Consider the following 26766-nt stretch of genomic DNA (forward strand, 5'->3'; position numbering starts at 1 on the left):
GCGTCTATAGCTATTAGTGTTCTAAATGGAGAACTGTCCTCAGGATGTATTATGATCGATTGGCAGTCAGCTGTCCATGTTGGTATGGGTAGTGACTTTCAACCTCAGATAAGTTTTGGAAGACCTTTATGGACACTACCCAGCGTAAATAGCCTTGTCAATTTTCTACTATAAGTTTTCTAAATGATTTCTCTATAAATAATACATGAGCTTTACTAGACGTTGTGGTGCGAGTAGATTGCATATTTTTATCCTCCATAGAACAAAAAAGTTTAAATAAAAAAATTAAAATTAATCCAAAACTATGATATAAATTGATGAAATAATAAAGAATACTCTTTGAATTTGTATTTCAGTCACAAGTCCAAAATACTGTCCAAAGCCCCTGCACATAAGTTCCATGAAATGTCCAACTATTTTTTGCTCCTGTGTCAATAATGCCGATGCTCAACTTTGCTCTCTACCGTGCCCGGTTTCCATCGACGCAACGTTATGGGACACAACATTTCATACGACTGACCAGACACGGGAAGGGGCTGGCTTAATCGGGAAAGTTCCTGACATTTTGCGCTGCGCTCGTGACGGTTGAATTTATTTGATTTTACTTCGACACATCTTCCCAAACACATTACCGACGCACGGCAAAACAAAACCAAACAAACAAACAGAAAGAAAAAAAAAACACGCAAGATCAGCTAACATAAGCTACCCGCCCATCGGGATGACATTATCCATGATAAGTTGTTTGCGCGTACCTTTGATTCGTTGTCCCACTTCCAACGCTACCGGTCGATCCAGCTACCCTAAACCACCCGACAGATGCGATATGCGAACGGGAACAGCTAAATTAGTTAGTGAGCGTACCGCCGAATCGAACCGAGAACGGTTCGCATCAAATGACTTCCGACCCGGAAGTGGATCAGTGTCATCGGTGTTGTTTGCGGAGAACGTTCGTTTCGCACCGACCACCATTTTCCCAGTGTCACGAAGCGCAAACGCGCACCACTGGATCACAGTGTGCGGAATCGAAAACCGGCAATAACACCGTCCCGAAGCACAAACTTGTGCCGTCTGTTTACAGAGCTGTGTGGGGTTAGGGGCCGGGCGACTTTTCATACTCATTGGCAGGCTAGGCAGGCAGGGTCAGCTAAGGGAAAGGATGTGGATTTTTGCCTCACGAGTGAAAAGCAGGAAGAAGAGATGAAGGAAAAAAAATGATGAGCTGTGGAGCTGTAAGGTAAGTGAAAAAAGGATTCCTGCAGCGTTTCCGGGTGTGGACCGGATTGGTGTCATCTGGTTGAGAAGTTTGCATGAAAGTTTAACCGGTGAATGACGCTTGACAGAGCGGGTTTCTGTGTGTTGAATTTCAATGAGCGAGTCTCAGTTACGGCAGTGTTGGCAAAAAGCAACACCAAAGTTCCAGTTTGGTTACAAATTTTACACCAAGAAATATGATACCGTATACTATAAATTATGTATCTCTATCTCATTAATTCTTTCATATCCCTTACCAGCGAAAATAATCTTCCAGCACATTTGCCGTATTATCCACCGAGGGAGGTCTTCCAAGTCCTTGACGTTGTTGCCACAAAAGTTAGCCGATTATAAACCTCCTTCTCACAGCAAACATTTCCCTTTCCTTTTTTGGTTTTTAAGCATTCAAAATAATTAACCGAAACCGGTTCGTTTTTTCACATGAATTTTCCAAAACTTCTGTATTATTTTCTCATTTTTTTGTTGGCTTTGTTATTCAACCCATCCACCTTCATCCTTCGCTGCCAATCTTTTAATCCCACGATTAGATTCGATGACCGGACGCATAATGCGAACCCTAATTAGCATCGCGGTACAAAAGTTGGTGTCAAGTTCCGGCCCGGCACCGGTCGAGGAGTGTAAATTTCGGTGACAATTAAGGAAGGCACAAATAACTGCGCCATTGCAAGAGGGAAAGCGGCAACGCAATTCGAAACAAATCAGAGGTCCGTGGAAAGTTAATGAGAATTAAAATGTAGCTCTCAGGGAAAATCTACTCATGCAGTTGTCATGACAGGTTTAAAAAGCATATCGTACTACTGAAAAGAATATCAATGGATGTTTTTGTAAATTATTTCCATTTACTGGAGGAAGTTCATAAATGCTAGAACTAATCAACAAGGGTCCAGCTTTACGACTAATCCATCCCCGCAGTACCACCGTCGGCCGTTGGCTAATAGCACAACGATTAAACAATCTTATTAACCGTCCTGCCAGTGTACATACTGGCTTGCCGCTTTTACTGGGCTTTATATCACTGCAGCACCTTCCGGCCGGTGGTCACCACTGCATCACGCTACGGGCACCAAGCATCACATTTAATACACCCATCAATCGGTACGATGCGTTTGACGTTTATGTTACACCAGTTGGTGTGATTTAAAATTGTTTATAGACCACACCATAAACGAATCCACCGTCTTCCTGCTCGACAGACCTGATGCTGTGTGCGTTGGGTTTTTGTAACGATCTTATCCAACACCCGAGGTGGCCAGTGACGGAGACGAAAGGCAAACACAAATCTACCGCACGGGATCCCGTAGGTCCAAGGTTGTTTGATTTACCAGCATTATTTTACGAGCCCTGCCGTCTTCGGTATGACCCGGGGCTCGAGACTGAGATATACCTTTTCCGAACAGTACAATGCTCAGCCTTGTGGAGGTTTCCGAGTGTGTGTGTATGTGTTCTGGATAAATTCGTTTGTTTTAAACAGAGTGTTTGGCTGTGGAGACAAACACAAGAAGGAGAGACAAAAAACACACCAGGAGCACAAGGTAGAACACTTTTCACGCTCCGCCAGCCAAAGATGACATCCTTCCGTTGTTGGGTCTGTGTCGATCCTTTCTCTTGGACTTTTATTTTTTGCTGTGTGTCTGTGTGTGTGTGTCAGGGGTGTGATTCTACCCGATTTGTGAGACCTTTTACGCAGCCCTTTTGTTCTGGTTGATGGATTTTGTCAGGATGTTGCCGTACAATCCTTGACGTATGACCGTCCGTGCAGGACGATCCTGTCCCGCACACCTTAAAGGTTACAAGGAACAGCGGTTGTGTCGTCTTCCTTTTGAGACGAAATTTTTCACCGATTCCGGGCAGCCAGCGGTGGTACCTGAATTACGGTGTTCCAATATGCAAAGTTCAACACGCACACAGAGTCCGCTTTCAGGGCTCGAGTCTCATCTTTCGCCGTTCCATTTTGCATGCCTGCAGCAATAAATCTTTAAGGCGATCCTAAAACGAATGGGTCGACTTTTCTTTTTGGTAGCCGGTGGCATCCGATACACCTGTCCCTGATCGGGGGTGGAACACAGGTGTGTAACACCCTACTCACCACCGCACCGAAGCGGAACCCTCCGAGGGCCATCGACCAATCGGGAGGGTAAACATGGAACACAGCAAATAATACACCTAGCCTACAGAGGCGCAAGAGGAATGCTGGAATGCAAAACACACAGCAGCAGCAGCAGCAGGTAGATTGAAGTGTCAAAATATGGTACAGTCGGGTGACCTCCAGGGAACCTGACAAATAGCCCCACTAGTTAGGGAAGCTAATGATTTGTGTCACTTCGATACAGCTTCCTAACCAGACGGCGCAGGAAGTTGGATGTGAACAGGCAAAGGTTTGGCGAGGGTCGGCGAGAAAGAAACACCAACACAAATCTCTAGGGTACATCTTCCGGGTCGGGTTGCCGGGGTTTTTTGTTGTTGTAGTGCGGTGCCGGTACACTCACCAACTCCCCTAAGAGAACATATTTTTATGACAAATCCTGATTTTTATTTATTGATTTTTCTCGGAGCCCACGGAACCCAATAAAAACAAAAAACGAGCCCTGATTCGGGATGACTTTGTGCCCTTTCGGTAGCGTGTACCCCTCGAGCAGCTTGGAAGATGTTTCTAAACAGACGCCGAACGAGTGCCACCAGTGGGTTAGGGGTGACCCGGAAAGGAGAAACGAACGGACCAGTTTAATTAAATCCCGCTTGGCGCGTCACAAGTTGATTGCTTGCGCTTTGCCAGGGATCTAAAATGGCTATCAAATTAACATTGACAGCTGGATTAATGATGCCGCATTGTTCTCGAGATCAGTGGCGGTGCACGTACACTGGCGCCCTCGGTGCCCTTTCCTCCCAGCATCCAGCCGGGCGCGGGAAAGAGAGGCCACAAATCAATCAAACAATTGGCAGCGGACAATTCGGTACAGGCAAATTCGATAGACTCCAGGCTTGAGTGGCATATGACAGCGGTCCCTCCGGTCGGGCACCGAGCACTCCGGACAGCACCAGCGGCGAGGGGCAGGGAATGCGGGATACGACCCGTAAAGGCCCGATAAAGGCTTGAGTGACATCCGGTCGAGAGCTGAAAGCTTCTACCGAGGCCTAACGCCGGAATACATGCGCAACATTATGTGATAACTTCTGTATCATCGTGTATCTTGTTGTGCTGCTTGCTTGTGAATGCGCAACCTAGCCCACCGAGGTCTTGTTGCCGCTCCGTGCAAGGGCATCAATCAGGGACAAGATTTTTCCTCCATCCGGAGAGAGAGAGAACGAGAGTGGCAACGCCGAGCAGAAATTATGCTGTTACATGATATCCACCCGCGGACACACATGGCTGTGGACACGCGTCCCACAGCACATCTCGAAATAATAAACCCACCAACGCACACACGGGCACACACACACGCACGTACCCGTCATTATTGTCATCTATCCAATGCAATGCACCATCCTCCCATTTCACCCCAGCAAGCGCGCACACACAAGAAGCACGAAGCGCAGTGCAACCCGCAGGATCATAAAAGAACTGACACAATGCACTCATAATTCATTATCAATTAACGCGGAAAATCATTTACATATGTCCCGCAAGCGAACGGAGCGCGAAAGTGGGGTTGGAAACTGTGACCGCCATCTGGTTCGTGGGTTCGTGGGCGCCAGGGGTTGGACTAGGGGTTGGGCGGGGGAGTGGAAATGGTTGGGAATTGCAGTCGGATGCACTGCTGCACACTGACGGATGACGCATTCGATTCCTTCGAGATTGAGCGATAGCGCAGGAACAGTGGTACCATACAGCGGGATCGGGAGGGCAAAATTAAGCCCGGGTTGAGTGCAGTGCAGTACGATATAGGTTAATGAGTGGTTTTAAATGAAAGGATAAATATTTGACTTGAAATTGTGATAAAACTGTACGAATATGAAACTGATTTTATATAAAACTGGAGACTTTGAGTCGAAGGACTTATCTTCTAATCTCGAGCAACTCTCTTGTATTGAAGCCTAAAAGTATGCAATAGATACATCAAAATGGACATTTATTTCTATCATTACTTTCTTTTCGACTCATGAAATTGAAGAATCCATCTCCACAATTTGCAACTGCTCCAGCAGATTTCAAAACCACCGTGCTAACATTCCTATAATTTAGCCAGAAATTGTCTTTGACCAGTACATTGGCTCACCCCGATACCAGCACACTTTCACTTGGAAATGTGTGTACGCATCGCTGCATGTGGCAGCCGACACCACCACCACCCGTTCATTACGCAACGGAGCCACTTCCTTCGCATCGGCATCGGAAACCTCCAATCAGAGCTGCTTTCAATTAATCGCCTCCCAAACTGGCCGGCCACTATCCCAGCCAAAGCCCGCAGAATTGTCTCAAACTAAATGGTCAATTTTCCCATGTTTTCTCGCTCCGTAGCGCAGCGTTTCGGTCGATGCGGAAAACGCCGGCCAACAGTAATTAGCTTGGACGACTAATTTTACGCTTCATTTGAAGATTAGAAGGAAGCTCGTCGAGCATGAACGGTAACACACATACGCGGCAGGCCACTGAATCATGTACTAACCGTTTTGGGAGCGTTTGGAATTATGACACCAACGGTACCCTCCTGGGTACCCTATTAGGAGCCGAACAACGAGCAGCGATTGTTAAAAGTAAGTTAAACGACTTCCAGCGCGTGATACGACGGCGTGTCGTGAAGGCATGTTCGAGTGATAAAGATTTTTATTCATTTTCCGTTTTTTTTTTCTCATATCTTTAAGATGTTTTCTTTCTCTTGCCGGCTCTTTTTTCGGTTTCAGTCTTCAGATTTTCCGGCCCAAATCAGCGGGAAAATCGTTAAATAATTTTTATATCCATCACTGCTAAAAAGCAATAATTGATAATTTGTCTTGCTCGACGGGGGAAGCTCACACACACACACACAAAGAATGGCCCGGAGATGGCACGGGAGGTCAAAGAAACCATAAACTTCTGCATGTACTCTACCTCGCGGGACAGTTTTCCAGAACCGATGTTGTAACCCACACTTGGCTCCAGTCTCAATAAAACCGCAATTCCAAGTACACACCGCCAGCGCGCGGAGTGCTTCCAACGGCAACGGGTCACACTTACGCTGGCCGGGGCTGGAACACGAACAGAGACCGGTCTTGTTAGGAATTATTAGTTTTCCCTTTACTTGTCGTCCCTTGTTTCGGTTTATCTCTCTGCTCACCGAGCACAAAGCGCGCACATTGTTCCCGCTCCGCTATGCCGGTGTGGCGAGATTTTCAACGACACCGACGACGACGACGACGACGAAATCCCTTAAAGTCTTGCCCAGCAATTCCCGGCCCCGCTGTAGCACCGAGATCTAGCGCCAGCGCGAGGATGCACATCGAATTAAATTTTCCCTAGCACTATGAGGGTTGCGGTTGGTTTGGTTGAATTTTTCGAGAATAAATTTCGATCTCGAAAAGCGTAAGCAGGAAGCGGGGGTTCGTGTTTTGTTGAAGTGAGTAAAATTGCACTCAATGTTACGGGTACTAGGGGTCTTTCAGTCTCTTTTTTCCTCTTGTGTCCCTGTCGTTTGTCGTGACAGGAAAATGGGAAACGGCGATGTTGTGCCGGGGCACGGTGAAGATGGCAGATTTTAAATTGAAACAATTGCGCCAAAAAAGCGTTGGAGTGGTCGCCTTTCGCCGGCGATTTTAATTCAACCTTCAGCCGAAGACGAAATTCAATAAAATACGAAACAAAGATATATTATGCATGTGTCCGATTTAATTGAGAGTTGGCGTGGTGCGCTAGATGGGACGCGTCTAACAGACACAACCAGACGACACACGTTTACCGCTTCCAAAGACCGCTCGGCAAGACAACATCCTCCAATCTTAATTCGTAAATAATTTCGTACCCTTAAAAACTATACTTCCCATTCCCGGTGGAAACTTCTTCTCGGTGGATGAAAAATTCATTCGTCTATTTTAGGGAAAACTTTTCCCTTTGTCGCAAAGCCTCTTTTTCGGAAGCTAGAACTGGGGTGTTTGATCTTTAAACAAGTAAGTAAGCACACACACACACACGACCCACCCTCGCACCATAACCGCATAGCGGCATCGCCAGTTTAACCGCAGTCGAAGTCTAAGTGAACTGCTCCAAATGAACTGCGCAAGCCGGCCCATTCTGGCAAAGGGTGGGCTTTCTTGGGTGGTTAACCTGAGCCAAGGCTGAACCCGGGGCAGAATTTCTTCACAAAAGTAAGTGTTAGATATTTTATTTTACGTTTTATTTCACTCCTTTCCTTGTGGCTGCCAGGTTGGGCTTCAAACTCACGAACCCGACTTTCAATCCTGCACGGTTGCGTCCTTTGACCGTGCAGGTTAAGGTAAGGGCGTCCAGATCTGCCATGGATGGTTTTGCTGGTTGCTTCGGCGAATGGTGGTGTACTGCGGGCTACCTGCTCGACACAGGTGCTTTGGGAAAGAAGAAGCAAAAAACAAGCACAAGAATGGCTTGATGATGAGGGCACACAGATCCTCGAAGGATCTGTGATCCTACACAGCAAAAAAGAAAAAGCCCTACCGGGCTGCAGGTAATGAATGCCACCATCGTGAACCATGGCCAAGATACCTGAAACTTTTAGGTTTAGCGCATCATTTTCCTCTGATGAGCGATGGCATCACAACTGAAGCCGTTTTGGCAGCGATGAGCATTCCCGGAGCACCCAAAATGCAAATGATGGTTCGTTTAATCGTACGCTTAAATTGCAATATCTCGCCGCTTTCACCGACGCGGTTCACGCTGTAGTCGGCGAGACGAACGCAATGTCCTTTCATTTCTGTGCTTTTCACGGTTAGCTCCACGATCCAAATGTTCTCGCTTCTTAACGTTTTATATGTATTCCTTTGCATTACACCGTTCACCTTGCAGCCTCTGGAGCAGCAGCACCAGCAGCAGGTACACCAGGCCCTAGCCTAATGCTGTGGGAAGGTGGGTTGCACTCGAAACCGGCGGCAAAGAAGAAAACCACAACTGGAAGGAAATTAATTCCTGCCCTACCTGACACCGACGATGCCTTCTTAACCTTGCGAGGTGAAGGTGCTCCGTTGTTCCACTTTGTAAAATGCGTGAAAATAGTTTTTTTTCCACAGGACTAAAATACCATTTTCCATTTTCCTATGCTGGTGATGGGAAAGAGCGAAAGCGTTTGGCAGCGCTCGCTTCGGAGCCCACGCTTGATCGAGAAGGCAACAATACAAACATTGAGAAAATGCCGCCAGTAAAAAAAGGAACGACCGAGGGAGAGAGAGCGAGAGAATGTAAACTATGTTTCAAGAGAAAATGCTGCTTGAATAGCATCACGGTTTCTAAGAAAGCATATGCCAGTGAGTGAGAGCGAGAGAGCTAGCGAAAAGTATGTTGCGGCCCTAACACAGTGGAGAGAATGGGACGCCGCTACTTCGATTGATCGCTTCAACTGCAATGCGCAGAGAGCCTTGTGTGTGAGACTGAGCGATAGACGGGCATGAATGAGGCAGTGTAAGCGAGAAAGAGAAACAGCCCGTGAGCGGGAGAGCATTCGCCGGAGCCTACGCCGAACAATGTACCGCACGTCCTGGAGCGCGCCAAACAGCGTTTAGTCCCGAAGAAGCTGTGCGTGTGGAGCGATCGAACCTTTTGCCACATTCCCGGTGTGTTGTTTTCCGTGCGTTTAGCGTGGCGTAGCGACGAGCGTTTTTCCGCGGCAAATTTTCCCCCCGGTTGCATAGGAAAACGGCGCTCCCGTGATATAAGGAACCAACGTGACGGAAGATTTTTGTACCTTTTGGTTACCTTTTTTCTTGTGGTTTTTGTGGAAAATGTGATACCGTGCTTGTCAAGTGCAGCTCGAAACAATTTGATGCGAAATTCGGGTTTTACAAAAGTAAAGGAATAATTTCCCTGAAGCTAGCACCCGCACACGTGCGTGCTTGTTGAGGCGTAAATGATATTCCGCTTCCTCTGCTGCTAGTCGTTATCGATCGCGTGGCAACTATAAGGTAGGATAAAGGATAAAAGAAACAACATCAACAAGGAATGCTAACCCGTCTCGTGTGTGTGCAGGATATTGGTGTCCATAAAGGCAATTGTGAAGGCGAATAAATCACCGCCAAGCTTTTCCGCCTTTCGGGCATTCGGTTTTATCGGTGGTAAAGATGTTTTACTTTGCTGGTGCGATGATTATGTGAGTGTTTGCGCTGTGCTGTTGTGTATGTGTCCGTCTCCGAACAAAGCTAGTTAACGCTGCCCCAAAAAAAAGGAAAGTGTGTGTCTGTGTATGTGCGCCCACTCTGTAGAAAAGTGTGTGAAACAAGTGAACGAGTTGGCTGGGAAGAACTCTAACCTCTAGTCTCGAATCGAATCGAAGGATACCCAATACTAAGGATAGCACCGCGGAGAGCTTGTGGTTTCCAGTGTCGCAGGAGGTAAAATAAACCGATTTGACATAACACCCACCGGGGGTTGAGGTCGAGATTTTCTTGGAAGGAACCGAATTTCGTTCCCACACATCCCGATCAAACGATGTACGGTGAACGATGGAATGATATTTAAAGTGTTGGCCGTACCCGGTTGACCGAGGCCCCGGCTGGGATGACACTTTGTTTCTTGCTTTTCGGTCCTGAGCGTAGGGATGATGACGTGCTTTAAGCTAAACCGTGCCAACGGGTAAAGGAGCGTTTAAAGAGCTCCGATGGATTACTTTACGTAAGGTGTGCTTAAGCTTAAGCCACACAAACGAACTAATTGGATAGGAAGAGAGTTTGTGTGTGATGCAGACGTCCTGGACGTAGTTGAAAGTTTTGTCGAGTTATTTTGCATCAGATGCACCGGCAAACCAGCATTGCATGAATTACGTTGGAATGTAATGCGCATTTAATAGAGAAATAGTTTCATCGAGGCGATGCAGCATTATTACCTCTAAAGAGCTGTTTACTCGAAGATAAGAATTTAGTTATTTGCATTCTATCTCTTTAAGAATATTTTAGAATATTCTTCTTCTGTTGCCCAGTTGCTGAATAGTCCTGCGATAAAAGTATTATCATCGTTGAAATAAATTTAAAACCAACAATTGCATAATTTTAGGCGCTTATAGCTTTAAGTCGACAACCGATTTTCAATTTGCTTCACTGGCACGTTTCAACTGTTCGATGGATTATGAACCCTCGAGCAAGCAAAGTTTGAAAAGCTATCTCCCAGTGAGTTTGGTTCACAAACTGCGACACAATCGTACAATTATCAATCGCATTCAATAATAAACCCCACAGCCAAATTCGTCCCGTCCCGAGCAAACAAACCGCAGGCGACCAAGTTGACCATTTTTAATTGTTCTAAATGAACCCTCGCGCCCACCAGCGGGTTTTTATGCACCACCCGTTCATTAAAGTAATCGCGATCCATAAATTCCACATAAAACTTTTCTCTCCTTCGCTTTCGCTCCAGCTTCCATCGCGAGCATCGGGCGACACACACGCGTCACGAACCCGGGGGTTGCGTCGCCAATCGCCACATATCTCACGGGGAACGCCATTTTGCAGGCACACTGCAAACTGCACTTTCCAAGCACCAAGTCTACTGATCAAGAACTCTTACCATAAATCCGACCATTTAGTGTAGGAAGCGGGAATGCAGCTCGATGGAAACGGGAGTTGAACAGAGAAAGAGAGCGAACTGGAGCTTCGAGTATGGTGGAGTTTTCTTTTCGTTGTTCATGCCCCCTGTTTTTCACCCCATTTACACCACAGGAGGTCATTGCAATAGAATTATGTTCCATTCGGGGGGGAGGGGGGGGGGGTTTGCTTTAAATTTCCCGTACGGTCACTTCGTGCTTCGCTGTTCAGGGATTTTCCGTCGTGCAGCAAACTCTGCAACGGGCCTTCCGTGGTGCACACAGAGACGGCAAGATGCAGATGATGCAGTAATAATGAATAATTTAGTCGATTGTGCGCCAAAGATGGAGGTAATTATCGCCTGGTGCATTACATGCACAATCAGACTGCACACGCGGCCTCGTTCGGCGAGTGGGAAGCAGCTGCAGCAGGCTCACAAAACCTCGATAAGTATCTGCTGCCACGAGGGGGTTGGCTGCTATTTTCTGCACTGCCCGCTGCGTGTACGGCTTGTTTTGTTTTTCCTTTGAACGGGAATGTTTGCATTCCCGTCATTTCAAGGAAAAATGATTCCAAAAATAGTGTGCGCACGTGTGTGCGTGCCAAGCGTTTGCTTTTGCCGGAGATCGCTCGCTGGCACACGATGATTTAGATGGAGAGCTGGCAGTGAAAGCTAAAGAGCAATAAATATGCCATAATAAGTGATGCCGAGGATGCCTCATCTTTCGCATGCATATCAATAATACTCATGCTGATTCGGCATGGGAATAGACTGAGGAGACCTTCCCCTCCAAAAAAAAAAAAAAAAAACAAACCCTGCGATGCCTCCACGCCGGTCGATAATTGTTTCTATAACCAGAACGCACTTTTCCAAATTTCCCGCGAGACTTTATGCGAAGCACGTGTGGTTGCGGTACGTCACGAAGAAGACGTGGAATTCTGTGTGGCCTGCCTTTTTTATGATCCTATTATTATGATGTAGTGAATAATAAACTACGCCTGGAGTGAGTGCTATGAAATGGGGAAGAAATATTATTTGAAAATAAAAACTTTTCCTGGGCGACTTTGAACGGGGAAGCAAACGATGAAACCGAAAGCGTTACGATCGTGCCCAAATTAAAACGCTCATTTATTTAATTAAAATAAATTCAACCTACTGCTAATATGCACGCATATCATCGGCTTCATCATTTAATTATTTTCCCCCTCCGAGGTCGATTGTGGTCGCTCGTTGGTTGTAGTAGGGTAGGTAGAGGAGGAGGGCGGAAGGAAGAGGGGGGGGGGAGGCAAAATAAAATCCCACACACGAGAGCTGAAACGCACCCAGGAAGGCATAAATGAAATCGCATCAACATAAGATCACATTTTCACGCACAATTTCGATTTCATCCACCTGGCAGACGTGAAGGTGTCCTATAGCTTCCACGAAGGCGTTCCTATTCCTTCCGATTCCGAGTGTGTGGTTTTGTGAATCGCATTTGATGGGGCGGACTGGGTTTTTTTTTTCGAGTATTTTAAACGATCATACGTCTACCCGTCAGCAATTTCGACCGAGTATATGAGCTCGTTTTATTTAGAAAAATGAATCTCGAAACATTCCTAAGCACAGCGAAGCGAAGGGTTTTCGGTTGGGGTTGAAGCTCGGTGTGAGCCAAAGGGAAGTTCTCGCACACATACACACGCTTGAACGCTGGAAAGCGCGTTTATAAATGGCTATGTTTTTCCAGTAACATAAATAGTGAAAATAATAATAATAAACACGCACGGACTCACGCACGCATTCGTGTGGCGTCTCGTCTTGCGTGTGTTTGTGCGTTTCAATGTGTGCTGTCAGTGGGGTGCGCATGGTGAGGGATCGTGATGCGTGGAATGGGGGGGGGGGGGGGAGGGGTAGATTAAAAAAGGCAACATTTTCCGTTCTGGCCAGCACATTTTGGTTGCGTGCTGGTTCATTGGAGAGCGGAGAACGCTGAAAGACGCAAACAAACAAGCACCGGTGGAGCAGCCAGGTGAGGAAGATGTGGGCAACGGGAGTGTGCCCTGGTGGCCAACAGTTTGGACGGACAAACACAAATAAATTTATCCACAAATTCACACAAAACACACGTGAATAACGCATTCGAAATGGAAAATCCCTCTATGGCGTACTGACAAAATGTGCGAATGTCCTTCTCATCCTTCCTACCCCGGGGCAGCATAAACAGTAAAACCCTCCCCATCAAATGAGGTGCCAAAGTCTACCGTAAATGCATCAATGGGTGATCAATAAAATGGTGCTTTGGTTAGTAGTGATTTGCGCGCTCGCCGGACCACTAGCTCCCCGTTTTCTCTTTTGTTCCTGTTGTACCTGCTGGTTCTGCACCAGGTTTTTCGACGACTTCACGGTGACAGTACCACTCGACTATTGCTTTGACAGGTGTGCGCGCGTTTGGGTGAGATGTGTGTGGGTATAAGCGCCGGGTAGTTGATGTCAAACGAACGAAAAATAAACAAATCTCTAACGTTGACGTCGAACCGGTGCTGCGCTCGTCACCGTTCGGTCGTTTGGTGGGAAAAAAGGATTTTCAACACGTGGTTTGATGTCACCCGGGGTTTTAGAGTACTGGTAGGAGTGGATTTTGTGCAGCACCAAAGACTTTGTTTGGAAGTCTTTTGGACGAGTGCAACAAATGTTATTTTTAGAATAGAATTGTTCGATGCAATAGCACTTTGATATCAAAACAATTATTTTTAACATTTAAGTTGATTTATCGTAGATGGGGTTATTATTTAAATCCAATATTACAAACATTGATAGTTGAAAATTAACTTTATCTTAAAAATAAGCATAACTCTTTCAGACTAACAAATAGCGATTGACTAGGGCTAAATTAAACTGCTTATGTTCAATCATAATAACCTTAATTCAAGGATAAATAAGGCAATTTTTTTACATTAAAGACGTTAAATTTATTAATTAACTTACATGCGTCAAATGGAATTAACGATTTTCTTATCGATCTTGATTGGATTTTGATCTTTAACATTACATTCTAATTTGTTGTCTAACGATTAAAAAATACAATTTTACGTAATATGTCTCCTTCCTCTTGGTTTAACTATCTCTTAATTCATGCCTGCAATTTATGGCTTATTAGACTTTATGATACCACGTACTTAAATAGTCAGTCCTCACTATGGCAGCACAGTCCGGATGGGATTTGAACCCCGGTCCTGCCGTATGAAGCACGATGCCGTTGTCGCCTCTAGCTGCTGGCCACCTAATCCGATTTTTACATTAATGGTATAAATATGTCTCGATCTTTTCTTCAAACTTCTTTAAAGTTCACTCCATTGTTATGTTGAATTAAACACCGTTCCTGCAACATTAAACACCGGGTTTCTAATTCCCCACATTTCATAAACCATCGGCCCACTAGAAACATTACCGACCGTTAAACTGACCGTACTGGGCGCCACATCCGAAAAACGGTAGCTCCTGGTGACATGCGAACGAGTCGTAAAAACAAAAAACGAACCTTCGTTACATTCAATCCCGACACCCCTTTATTAAAAACAGCCGATCAAGAGGACGTGGGTGTGTGTTTGGAGTGAAAAGGAACACCAGTACCACATACACACAAAAAAAATACATTTACAACCCGGAAGCGAACAATAAATCTACCGATTTATCGGGCACAATATTTTACGTGTCGTTGGCCGGCCGATGCGTTTCGGAAAATGGGTGCGCTTTGTGTTTATTGTTGACTTGCTTCTGTTATGCTTGGTACTCATTGGTCAAATCATTGTGGCACCGTGGCTTCGGTTTCGCTCGATCAAGCGCTCGTGTGTGTGTGTGTTTTTTTTTTCTTCTGTTTTTCGATTCACTGGTTGCCTGTGGCCGGGTTTTGTTATTCGGTGTGTCCGCTTTTAGAGGGCTTCTGGGTATTGTTTTCATTCCGGCATGGGAGCTAGGCAGGCGGAAAACCGAACACACGCGGCCAGCCATGTCGTGGTTCAATTGTTTCAATTACAAATGTTTACCGGGTGCAGTTGTTGGGCAGTAAAAACAACGGTTATGCTGCACCGCCTGCAACGAGATGCTGTTTATGGGGCTGAGGCTGAAATGGGTTTACTTTTTCCTGCCGGATTTCGGGCGAGCAGGGTTGAAGGAAATCAAAACATCACGATGTCGAAAATGTCTCCCTCCGGCTGCGTGTGTGTTTTTTCTTTCAGGATGGGTCATTTCAAAATTTGTACGAGAGTCATTCCCGCTGACAGGAAGGATCGCCGGTTCGTTAACGCGAGGCCAGGCAGGTTTCGGGATGAACATTAACATGTTTGGAGTGCAGAACACCGGAAGGCATAAACCGGGAGCATAAAACTACAGTGCTGTAATTGCACACATAAAATTCAGTTTAGTGTTTTTTTTTTCTACCAACCGTTCAACTATTGGAGATTGGAGCTGATTATGGGCAGCGTTCGATTACTGGGTAGTTCGATTTAATTTAATGTTAAAAGCCCATTGCCTCTTCCACCCTGATGTAAATCCCGACTGCACCCACCACCGCTTACAACCCACTGCACTCCGAACCCAATAAGCGAGGGTTTCAGAGGGCGAACCCACAGAAACGAGCCCACTCACCGGCTGTTTGCGTTCAACAGCTCCACGCCTCATTTTGTGCAATCGTCCCGAACGCCCCTACCCGGGCGAAAGGATGCACAAAAACGCAAGGGCACAGTACACAGGGTCGTACCTCGCTCGTCCCCAATGTGTTATTTTACTGCCAGTTTGTTGATGATTTTACACGACCGTTACGTTCGAACGGTTCGGTAAACAATTAAACCCGGTTAACTATTAATAATTATAAATAATGGAACGCAAACAACCGTGGTCGGGCCTGGGTAGCCTAACGAACATGGACTACGTGTGTGTGCGACGCAAATGTTGGTAAAATCATGACAAGACGTTTTGATAAGCAGATGGGAGAAAAACAATGGTGCCCCTCGGGGGGAGATGTGCGTCGATCCTTTCGTGTCCCATACACGTTCCAGGAAAAGCGTCTATTCGTACGTTTTATCACCATAATTTCATCTCCAAGGTTCATGACGCGAGTCTGTCCCGCGAAAAAAAACCACGCACGCGAGTCAACAATTTTGACAGCACCGGTAAAATGTGGCGACAGGTTATGAACTTACCGGTTATCATGGTACCACACGGACCAAACGCAATGATGGCGGACGTGTATGGCACTATGAACTTTCGGGTTGCCACTGCGCTACACGCTCGGCGGCCGTTATCTGCCGTGCATCATACGTCAAAGCCCGTCGTTTTTGTAAGAGTACCCATTAATCGACGGATCGGAGATGTACAAAATTGGGGAGGCAAACGCGTCCGACGCGCGTCATATGCAGATCGGAATGTAAATTCTACCTTCTGTCAATGGAACGTGCCCAACAATTTTCCAGCAACTTTCGTGTCGTTGGGTTTTTTTTTTTGTTGCTGTTGTTGGTTCTTACTCATCCAATGAAACACCAAACAAATGTCACAAACCGACAGGCGGAAAAAACGGTCCTGGCCGGATTCCGTGGAACCTTGTTAATTTATGCATCTTTTCGTTGGATCGTGCCGTGGTCTCCTTGAGGCTACAGGGACGTGCAATCGCGTGCAACATGCACACACACGCGCGCCCGGTCCGGTAGTGTGTCATGTTTGCTGCCAGAACTCATTAGCGCCATTATGGTGGGCTTTCGGGAGTGGAAAGCCCGACTGGGTCCGATTGTGCCGGGTGGTAATCAACACGTACCAAACGGGCACCGTGGGTCCGCTCCCACCTCATCAAAGTGGTGGTTGCCGTGGACTGGAGTCTTATCATTTCGTTTTTCCACCTGCGACTACTGTGCTGTGTAGTTTGATGTAGCGTTTTTCAATCAGAAATCAACACCCAGACTGCGCACAGTATGCAAGGTCGCTACATTTAATTGCAGTTCGTTCGACAACGCGAACACTGCTTGCTGAAAAGTTGTGCCACGTTATTGAGTGACAACAAACAAAAAGCGGATCATTAACAGCCGCGAATGGTACCAAGTACAGAACTATCAAACACAAAAACCCCGAAAGCAATTGCCGTCGAGTGGTGTTTTGCGAAATGCCAAATGCATCCCACGTCGCTGCGTAAACGCTTCCATCCGAACGATCCGAGATCAACGTGGCTCAATGCGTACGTGACCGTTTTTAATTATGGGGTGGCGAGGAAGGCGTACGGGGGATAGGGTGTGAGAGCGGGAGCCGAGGCACTCACCCACGGTTGGCCACCGATGAGCACTTAAAGGACAAATAGCACCGACATTATCAAATCTCTCGCGCGACACAGTTAAAAGGTTGTATACAGTGCGTGCATGGAAAAACCGACAACGGCAGGAAAAATTGTGCGCGGAAAGCTGCTCGTATTTATTGGTTACATACTCTCAAGACCAAAGAGTAGCTCATCTGTTGAAATTGTTCTTTTATAGGTCTCATAATTATAAAGAAGGTTTTTATTTTTATTTTTTTACGGTTAAAGACTGTGAAGTATAAATTCAAAAATTGAGATTGCATACCTTCAGGCGTAACGAGGTACATCAAAGCGAAAACGAAGTTTGGCTCTCTTTGGCACACAATTTCAAACCATTATGAATTCTTGCCCGGCTGAAGTGTCTTGTTTTGCAACCTACTGTACCAACGTACTCAGAGTACAGTTTGCGTAAGGTTCAACGCCCCTGGAAACGATCAGCGCGACGTAGGCAACGGATGATTGAGAGGCGCGTGAAACATGCATTCAACATCGTGTCTCCAACGATTTGCTTTCCCGCTGTGTCGTACCCACCCTGGCATCCAGTCATCCCTCCCAACTATCCCCCCTTCCCCTTTTTGGTACGCATCCCTGACACCGAGGGGAGGTCGCCGCGTGTCATCGTGTTTGACATTTGCGCGTGAGGTTTCATTCTAATGAAGCGCCACCACCATTATGAGGATACCGAATTGGCGAATAAGCAGGAGCGGCACCGTGTAGTGGCAGTGTACGGTGCAGCACGACGTCGTGACGCTAATGATGACAGCTTGTGGCATTATCCAATTGTGCTCGAGCAGCTTCTGCCCGCCCTGGACGAGCTTTGACGTTTGGTTTAGCTTAGCTCGTTGTTCTGTGAGTGTGTTTTTTGTTGTGTTTATGGTTCTCTTCTCTCTCTCTCTCTCTCTCTATCTCTCTCGCGCCCACGTTTTTGAAACCAATTGACAGTTGTTTGTAGCTAGAGCCAATGTAAATCATCCCCAGTGTTCTTTCCACTCCACTGCACCGAATCCGTCGGTGGGCAACCGAGTACGTGATGATTTTAAATAGCTGCCGAGCACGAATCGAGAGGTGAAAATCAAGATGCAAACAGTGCGATAAGATAGTATCGTTTAGCCGACAGGTGGATCTCGTTTGGACTTGTCGGGGTGTAATTCCAAACTGATTTAATCATTTTATCGGCAGATTATTGCAGCGCTAACAGAGGTTGATGAATTACGCCAGGATACTAATTAGCGTCTAGGTCGGGACATTGAATCAACATCGGTCGTTGTCTGCAAACTCAAACACAAATTCAACGACTAACCGCAAGATAAGATGATCCAAATCGCACGATGATCTCAATCTGCTCCACTACACATTGTAAAAAGCGATAGATTGCATACTTTTAGGCACCTTTAATCTGTAATACACCTTGGCAACGAAATTGAAACCTCAGATATAAATAGTAAATGCATAATTCGGATAAATGATTAAATGCTCATTAAAAATCAGCTCAATATCAAATTTAACTCGCATCACTTGTTCCGGCACCTTGCTCACCAGCTTACACTGCTCCTAACGGTCTGCTCGTGTCCAATCTCGTCGTCTTCATTTCGAGTCGTACCAACCAGTTAGCTATCGTGGTAGAGTCTTTTTCCCTCCGAAAATCGATCTATTCCCACTGTCGAATCGTATCGAATCCGCTCTGAGAAACCATAGGAAATCGCTTGATCCAAAGCCGTTCGCTTGCACTCGCCCTGCGCCCAAAACTCCACCGCTACGACGCGTTCGTAGCCGCGTCCGGATCATTCGGTTCGTTTTTCCGGCCCAGCAGATCGATTCGACCCGGCCCCTTTGGTTGCGACTAATCCGATAAATTAGATTGTAGCTACGGGCTGAAACGATCTATCGCCTCACCAGGCCAGGCGGACGGGGCGGAATAGTTCACCACAGTTCAATTCCAGCTCGGAATTTCGTGCACCGTGTAGGGATTTATCCGTCACCTGAAGGTGGCTTCCTATGTTCATCCACGCTCTCTCTCTCCTTCTCGCTTCTGCCCAGTTTCCTTCCCCTTACCGCGGTGTAAAAGCCGTACGTCGTGTAAACAAAGTGCTTTTCATTTTCGATTTACCTCAACCACTCGGACCAATCAGCCGGGTCTGCCGGAAGATCAAGGGAAAGCTCGGTTCGGCTTTACACTCCTGTAACACAATTTCGGGCGCCCGGAGAAACGTTAAACGTTAATTGAACCGTTAAGAAGCGTCCACCATATGGTCTAACGAGAATCGATAATCTTGCACCCGGTAGGCTCGGTGTTTTATGTTTCTTACCTTACCCAGCTTTCGTCCATCTTGTTGTGCACGGTGTCTTAAAGTACGGCACAGTCACCTGAGATGAAAAAGGGGTTCGCTTAGCCGGTCTCTTAATTCCTTAAAGCCGTTCAATTTTCTACACCGGAAATAGTGTCCGGTGCGTTAGTGTTTGGGACGTAGAAAAATAGTTCCCAGCGCAGCGTGGAGCTCGGCCGTTGTACTCCAGTTAAAGTTGTCAACCAATTTCCAAGGGCTCCAAAGATAGGGTGAAATAAAAACTAAAGCCACGTGAGAAAAAGAAAACATTCGATCTCATATTTCTCCTTTATTGAGTCAGCTGGAATTAAAAAACCGGACCAGTAGCACCGGAACGCCATCTGTTAGTGGCATTAAACATTAAACGCAACCGGCGGTAGCGTTCACACGAAGCACAGCCTACATCCGGCCAGCTGACCGGGCCAGCCGTCGGACCTTGGGACAGAAACTCTTGCCGCTGTGAAATATGCAACAAACCTACGTGCCGAGCATCACACGTAGTACGTTTTGTTTGTTTCAGAATTTTCCACCTCATCTTCAAGGGTGAGTTTGGTGTCAATTAGATTTAGAGCCTACCTCGGGGGAAATGTCTCGAGTGGGCAGTGGTCTCCGATCGCATTAACGTGGGGCAAAAGCAGCTAACCCAGCCGACCCTTAGTTTGATTTTCGGAATGAGATTTTGCTTCACCTAATGAACCAACGCCGGCATCGGGTCTGGTGGGAATCAGAACAGAACCCTTAAAGATTGATCAAGATGGTTCAGGGCGAGATTCATTTTCTTCGAAAAACGACCTTGAAGTTTAAATCCAAATGTACGATTTAGTAGAACCATGCTGCGTTTTCTTTTTCTATCTTTCTGCTCTGTTAATGTACAGCACATCAGTTTCGCCTTTCGCCCGATGGTAGAACGCCTAATCGTGGCTAAATGGGATGGGGGAGTAGGGAGGCCTCCCAACTTCTCGGCTGTTTGTTAATCGTTATCTCATTCCGTTCCACTGGCGCTTCATCAAAACCATCTGACGACACCGTGCGCGAGCAGAATGGACTGTTATGGAATCTTCGCTCAGCATCTCCACCTGCTGGTGAAGCAATCTCCTGCAGCAATCATCCAACTTCAAGCAGGCCACTGGATCTACTGAATTCAGTGGAATTTTTGCTCTACTTAAATGTCGGACGTAATTAGCAGTACCTGTGCATATCAACCGTTTTGTCCTCGCAGCCAGCCGTTGCCTGGTTCCGTTCCGCACGTTTCACTTTCAACCGATTGGCAGCGAGCAAGCGTTTTGGAACGTTAATTAAAAATTACTTATCGTGTCGGATGGGTCAGCATCAGCGTTTTTTTCTTTTTATTCTTCTTTTACCTTATCATCTATCCGCGTACACTGAGGGATTGCTACCAAGTGGAGGAAAAAAAGCAACATCACTTGTAGTGAGATTCCTTCGATGAAGGCACAGTCCATTTTCGTGCTGTCCTGCAACAGACGGCTTCATCTTGATGCCTTGTTCTATTTTCACAGCAATCACTGAGTGCTAAGTGAATTTCCAGGAACGACTCCAAAAATGGAAAACCGTTTTTTTTGTGCTCATTTTGCAAGACCGATAAAGTGTTCCCTCTTGTTATCCCTTGCAGGCGTGCCAGAGTCCCTTATTTACAGGGATAAAACACGGATGACATGAAATATTTAATAAGATTCCAATTGCACCCAAAACAAGCTTAATCTTCGAAGGAACTGAACAAAAAACAAAATAAGAGCCCGCGTCGAGAACGTGGTGTAAGTGTAAAAGAACAACCGAGATGCCCCAAGCGCTACCGTAGGCAACACTGCTAATGCATGCATATGTCACCGCTGCTAATGGGGAGTGTGAACAGGGCGAACACAAGGCAGGGAATTTTGTTGAAAGCATTGAAAACACACTCCTCGGCTGTTGTGACATCGACGTAATGCGACCCCGGAGGCACCCTTTGGCAACGGCCACATTGCTACTGCTGATCGAAAGGGAAAATGATGCCTCTGAGCGGTACACCACTTGAAGCTGTCAGATCGGATTAAAATCCGTTGCCTTTGAACTCGCAAGCCTGCAAGCTGTCAGTGGCATCGCTCGGTGTAAGGAGTAAGGTTGTTCTCACCCTTCCGAGCTCCGGTGGATGATGAATGGAACCGGAGAGAGAAGCCCTGTTTTGCAATCGCAAAGGGAGCCCGGTTGAATGTAAAACGTCACATTGATATACGTGTGATGTATGGGTGCAATAGGAGCAGAGCGATACGATAGGATTCGATCACCCGGTTCCTGGAGCGGCCACCGATTACCTGTATCTAATGTGGTTACCCTTCCTTACCCGATCCGGGGCTATATGGGGCGAATATTAGATTTTACAGCGAACCCGGTGCCGCGGGCGAATGTAAACAGTGAGCAGCATAATTATAGCAGCAAACGGCACCGAACGAATCGAGCGCTACTTGATACAAATCGATGCCAATTCACATTCGATTCCCCCATTTACGCCTGCAGGAGACATTTAATGATTGTTTCGGCTGGATGGATGGGCGGCCGCGCGTGCGTGTAGTTGTAGTGTCGTTGGGCGGGCCGAACTACTGAATAATTAAACCACCACCACCGCGGCACCATGCGATGGCTTGGTAATTAGTGTGGCTTTTGATATGTAATCTATCGATTATGCGATGCTTAAATGTATGTTATGCGGCGCTCGGATAATGGGCCGGGCACCCAACCCGACCGGAGCACGGGTTGGAAGCGATCGATGAAGCTAATTTTCATGCATTATCCTAATTCTGTCAGTCGAATGGTGTGTATCAATGTCGATTTTGATATTGTACGGGCAGGTAGCAGTGGTTCGTTGTGAAATGTCAAATTACCAGTGTGCGTGTTTTATAGATTTAAAGTTTCCCAACTAACTGGCTGCTCCAATAGGTACCAGAAATTATGCTAACAAGTATGAGTAGTTTTGGATGGTATAATTGACCGGTAAATGGCTAATCTATGCCGACCGGCTTTCCAGTCTGTCTATAGGATGATTTATGCCAACACAACGTCATAATCTCTTCATTCCTAATCCGATCTGATACACCGAGATGAAGTCTCAGCTGTAGCTGCAACTCGGAGTGGAAATTCGTTGGTATCACAGACCGACAAGATTTGTTGAATCCTTATCCTACAATATGTGTTAAATTGAAATTTTCAAGCCCTAGAGCGATACAATCGAATCCTTCAACAAAATTGAGGCTATACCATTGAATGAATTTAATAAGAAGACAATGACGTCATAAACGGTTGCTAAAATTTATTTAAGCAACATCTTTTCTGGTGTCAAAACATCATTCTTTCCGGCTTTCTTTAATAAAACATAAAAATGACACGCGCAATAGCTTGTGAATTGTGAATTAATTAACTTTTTCCTTATCTATGCCTTCCCACAGATCGCGCCCAGCTGTACCAGGAAACCGAGACACGGCTGACATTTAAACTCAATTAGGTAAGTACGCACACATCCGTTTCCTTAGCGCAACAGGCGTCACCACACATCGGAACCTATGCCCGAGTTTTCCATCATACTTCCCCCCAAAAAAAAAAAACAAAAACAATAGGAAGCAAAATTGGTCCCGCGAAACAAAAGCCCTTTTCCCATATCAGTCGTTGTCGTGACGTAACGTTGATTAAATGGCACACCGGCGCGCGACGGTTTCAACGCTCGGGGGGCTTCCTTCAGTTGGTTTTCTTTATTGCACCATTAGCTCGTTGCGGAACCGGGGGTTTAACGGTTGGTTCGCATGAACTGTCGCACAGCATTTAAAACTGGCTGCTCCCACCTGGACTGACGTCGTCGCTTCATATTTCAGCGTACATCCGCCACGTGTCAACCTTCGGGACCCTGGCTTGGGTCCGGATGGCACTGGGTAGCAAAAGTTTTTTGATGAGATTTTGCCGCAAAAACCATACCACCGCTCCGAGCCGCTCGTAATGTCTGTTGACATTGAGCATGATATTTAAACAGACACACGGCACATCCGCCACGCCAGGCTCGCAGTCGCGGGGATTTCAATTTGCCTGCACGGTACCAAGGGACGACTGTTTGTCTTCGATCCGCAAATAATGTGCCCGAAAATTCTACAGCCTCCCCAAAAAGGGGTGGTGGATTCCGGTATTCGGTCGGTCCGAAGTCAATTGGCTGGGTGGGCCGAAGAAAAAGCTGGTCTGGCGAGAAGGCCAATTTATGGGCTACCCTCCCGGGAACGCATGAGCGATGGGCGATGTTTTACAACCGTTAGAACCGCCAGCAGCGTGCTCCATTCTTGTGGCTGGAATGCTGGAAAGTGTGCAATTAAACTGAAAGAAATTAATTCTGACCCTGGTTTTGGTGCTCGAAGGATAAATTGGTTGGAGAATTGATTCCCATGTTTGTGTTGTGGGACAGTGCGGGCACGACGATGTCTTCCGCACGGTGACATCTTCGTATCGTTTGGGTGCCTTTATTGGAGTTGATACAATTGCCGGCAACGTTGAAAAGGACCAGGTACAATTAACTATTTACTGATGCTACATCTTGAGTTCTGCTCCGAATCACATGTCTCGAAAGGACATCGCTTGTAACGGCCCGACGAAACAGAATGATACAAAAGGACATGACGTCCGAGATGAATGTGACTCATATAAATATAAACGAGGCCTCATTCCCAACAGCGTTCCTTCATCGGCAGTAACAGCACCAATTGATGATCGCTCAATTAAAATGTAAATTTCAATTCCTTGCACAACCTCCACTCTGGTTCATTATCAATTTAATTGAGTGAATAGACAAACGGTTCCAATCATTCAGAATTTGTGTTGCAGGCGGCAAAACACGGCACCCGGGCCTGCCAACACGACATCGACTGTGTGTCGTGTCACCGTCCAGCGTCGTCAATAATCGTCATCGTTTAAGATTGTCCGAGCTGTTGACGTCTTCGAGGCGAATGGTTTGAGCGATCGGGTGATGTAAAAGGACTAAGGCAAGGAATCGCTTGTCGTGGAAGCATTGTTGCCTTCCGGATCAACAGTTCCAGGAACGTTCCTTCATCCAGACATCGCTCAAAATTTATAACATTTCATCTCGCACTCATCCAGCCCTGTCCTGATTGTTCGTCGGCTTCATTCGTAAGCAATCATGCCATCGTCATCGAACGACCGGCCCTATCCTACCGACCGACGCTCCACCTTCCACCGAGCGCTCCATCTATCATACGGATCCATAATCTGTTCATACATCATCATTTGGCTGGCGCTATCCGGGGGCAGTGTTGTTGAAAGCCTAATCGAATGAAATAAAAATAAATAAACAATCGCCTTCAGGGTGTACGCTCTCTCTCTCTCTCTCTCTCTCTCTCTCGGAAGAAGGAAGTCTCAGCCCTTCCCCACCCCGTGCAAAAGGAAACGGTTGAAAGATGAAACATTGCCCATGGAAAGAAGACGGCGAAGGTATCCGTTTGTCAGCTCGTTTCGTGCAACGGTTCCGTCGGAGTGGGATTGGAGAAAGTGTAGGAAAAACAGAACCATGAATCATGCGGTCCTTCTAATCGTAGCATTCTTAAAGGGAACGATGTCTGGCGTTCGGTGGAGTTGCGCAAAGTGTCTGAGAGATGGCAACGGTCGGAACGGTACTTTATGTTGCATTAAATCCTGCCGGCCCACAAACCAATGCACGGTGCGTGAAAAATTGAGCACCGCCAGCTTTAACAAGCGTTTAATGCCATCGCCGTTTTCCCTTTTGCCGAATCGCAACATTGAGCACCGATCCGATGGGGAGAATGTATTCGTTTTTCCATTCAAACAGGACACGACTGGCCGGCCGAGATAATCGTAATCGGTCACGGTTTTGCAAAGTCATGAAGCGTTTCCTTGCGGAAAGAACATTTTCTTTCGGGTTCGGGTGGAAGTCAAAATCTAATCAAACATCATTCTTTGTGGGGTGGCTGTCTTGGCTGTACCGGGGGCGACCGTGCACGTTTCTCATGTTTAGCATGTAGCTGGGGGGTGTTTTTTAAATGTGATATTTATTTAAGTCCCTCCAACCAGCTCCGTTCCAGTTCACTTTTTATTCGCATTCTTTGCCAGCCAGTGGGCGCCAGCATCGTTGCCAGCAAGTGGCAAGTGATGCGAATGATTTAATTCTCGAGCTCAGCGCTATTCGAGAAATTAATGCCATAATTTATAACTACGTCACGATGAAGTTTGTGCATGAACGAGGAAGAAGTGGGGCAGGAAGGAGACGGCCGTACGTCTGGCAATGGCAAGGCAACGAGACGGCAAAGAACGAGTGGGTGAGTTCTTGCCGCTATATATCTAATCAATTCCTTTGAAAATCAAAGACAGGATACGGAGGATTTCTCGTTATCGAAGCCGAACGAGAGCTTCAAACGACCGCCAAGGAATGGAACCATGAAGTTTACAAAGATTTACCTCCCCGATTTACCCGTCTGTGCTTCCGCTCCCGCTCTTTTGCCGTCATCTTACGAACGGTATCGAATTTCCGACTCGTTATTGAATTCTTTCATATCCATCCATCTGTCAAACGAGCGTGTCCATGGTTGAGCAGGGCATGATGTAGAATGGTTTTTTTTGTGAGAACAACCGAAAAAAAAACACACACACACACATACACACATTCCGAGCATTTCATGACCACGGTGGTTAAGACTTCGATGGTTAATGGTACTGCGGTTGCATTCGCGTTGCATTCAGCCCGGCTGCGGTTTCAAGTGCGCTTTTGATTCCGCCCAGAGGGATGAAGGAGGCAGGGGGGTAGGGGGCGTGTTGAGCGCAAGGGATCCTTATTCTTGGTCTCATATTTCAAACGGTGTCAAATTTCTCACAGGAACACAAATAAATGATGTGGTTTAGCGAGAGTACGGTTATGGAGCGGTTCGTAATATTGGGGACTTTTTCATTTCCAAATCGCTGACCATTCTTTGGGTGTTCATGCTGGACACCGGGAGAAATGGATGAACCAAGGTTGTTGAACTTACCCACACGTGTTTGTTTGTTTGTGGGTTGATTTACCGTAAGGCAGTTTCTGACCAAGAATCGATAAATTGTTCAACTAAAATAAAAATAAGTCAAATATTGCATACTTTGAGGCGTTACGCCAAGCAATCTTATGAAAGACAGTGTTTAGCAGAGAATTGTTTCGATTT

At 46.5% G+C, this 26766-nt stretch overlaps 1 protein-coding gene across 3 annotated transcripts in view; it reads left to right on the forward strand.

The window, feature by feature from the left end:
* The window catches only part of LOC118505511 (connectin-like), a 91162-nt gene that overhangs the window by 53664 nt on the left and 10732 nt on the right, over positions 1-26766 (forward strand). The window contains exons 1-2 of one of the 3 annotated variants that reach the window (XM_036041407.1): positions 8916-9759; positions 23017-23072. The gene's annotated coding sequence lies outside the window, so the exon portion shown is untranslated. Of the gene's footprint in view, positions 1-8915; positions 9760-23016; positions 23073-26766 lie in introns of those variants that run through there. The other 2 variants (XM_036041408.1, XM_036041410.1) reach the window with 2 other exon arrangements.

The sequence above is a fragment of the Anopheles stephensi genome, chromosome 2, assembly GCF_013141755.1.
Source record: "Anopheles stephensi strain Indian chromosome 2, UCI_ANSTEP_V1.0, whole genome shotgun sequence".
In the NCBI taxonomy this organism is placed as follows: Eukaryota; Metazoa; Arthropoda; class Insecta; order Diptera; family Culicidae; genus Anopheles; species Anopheles stephensi.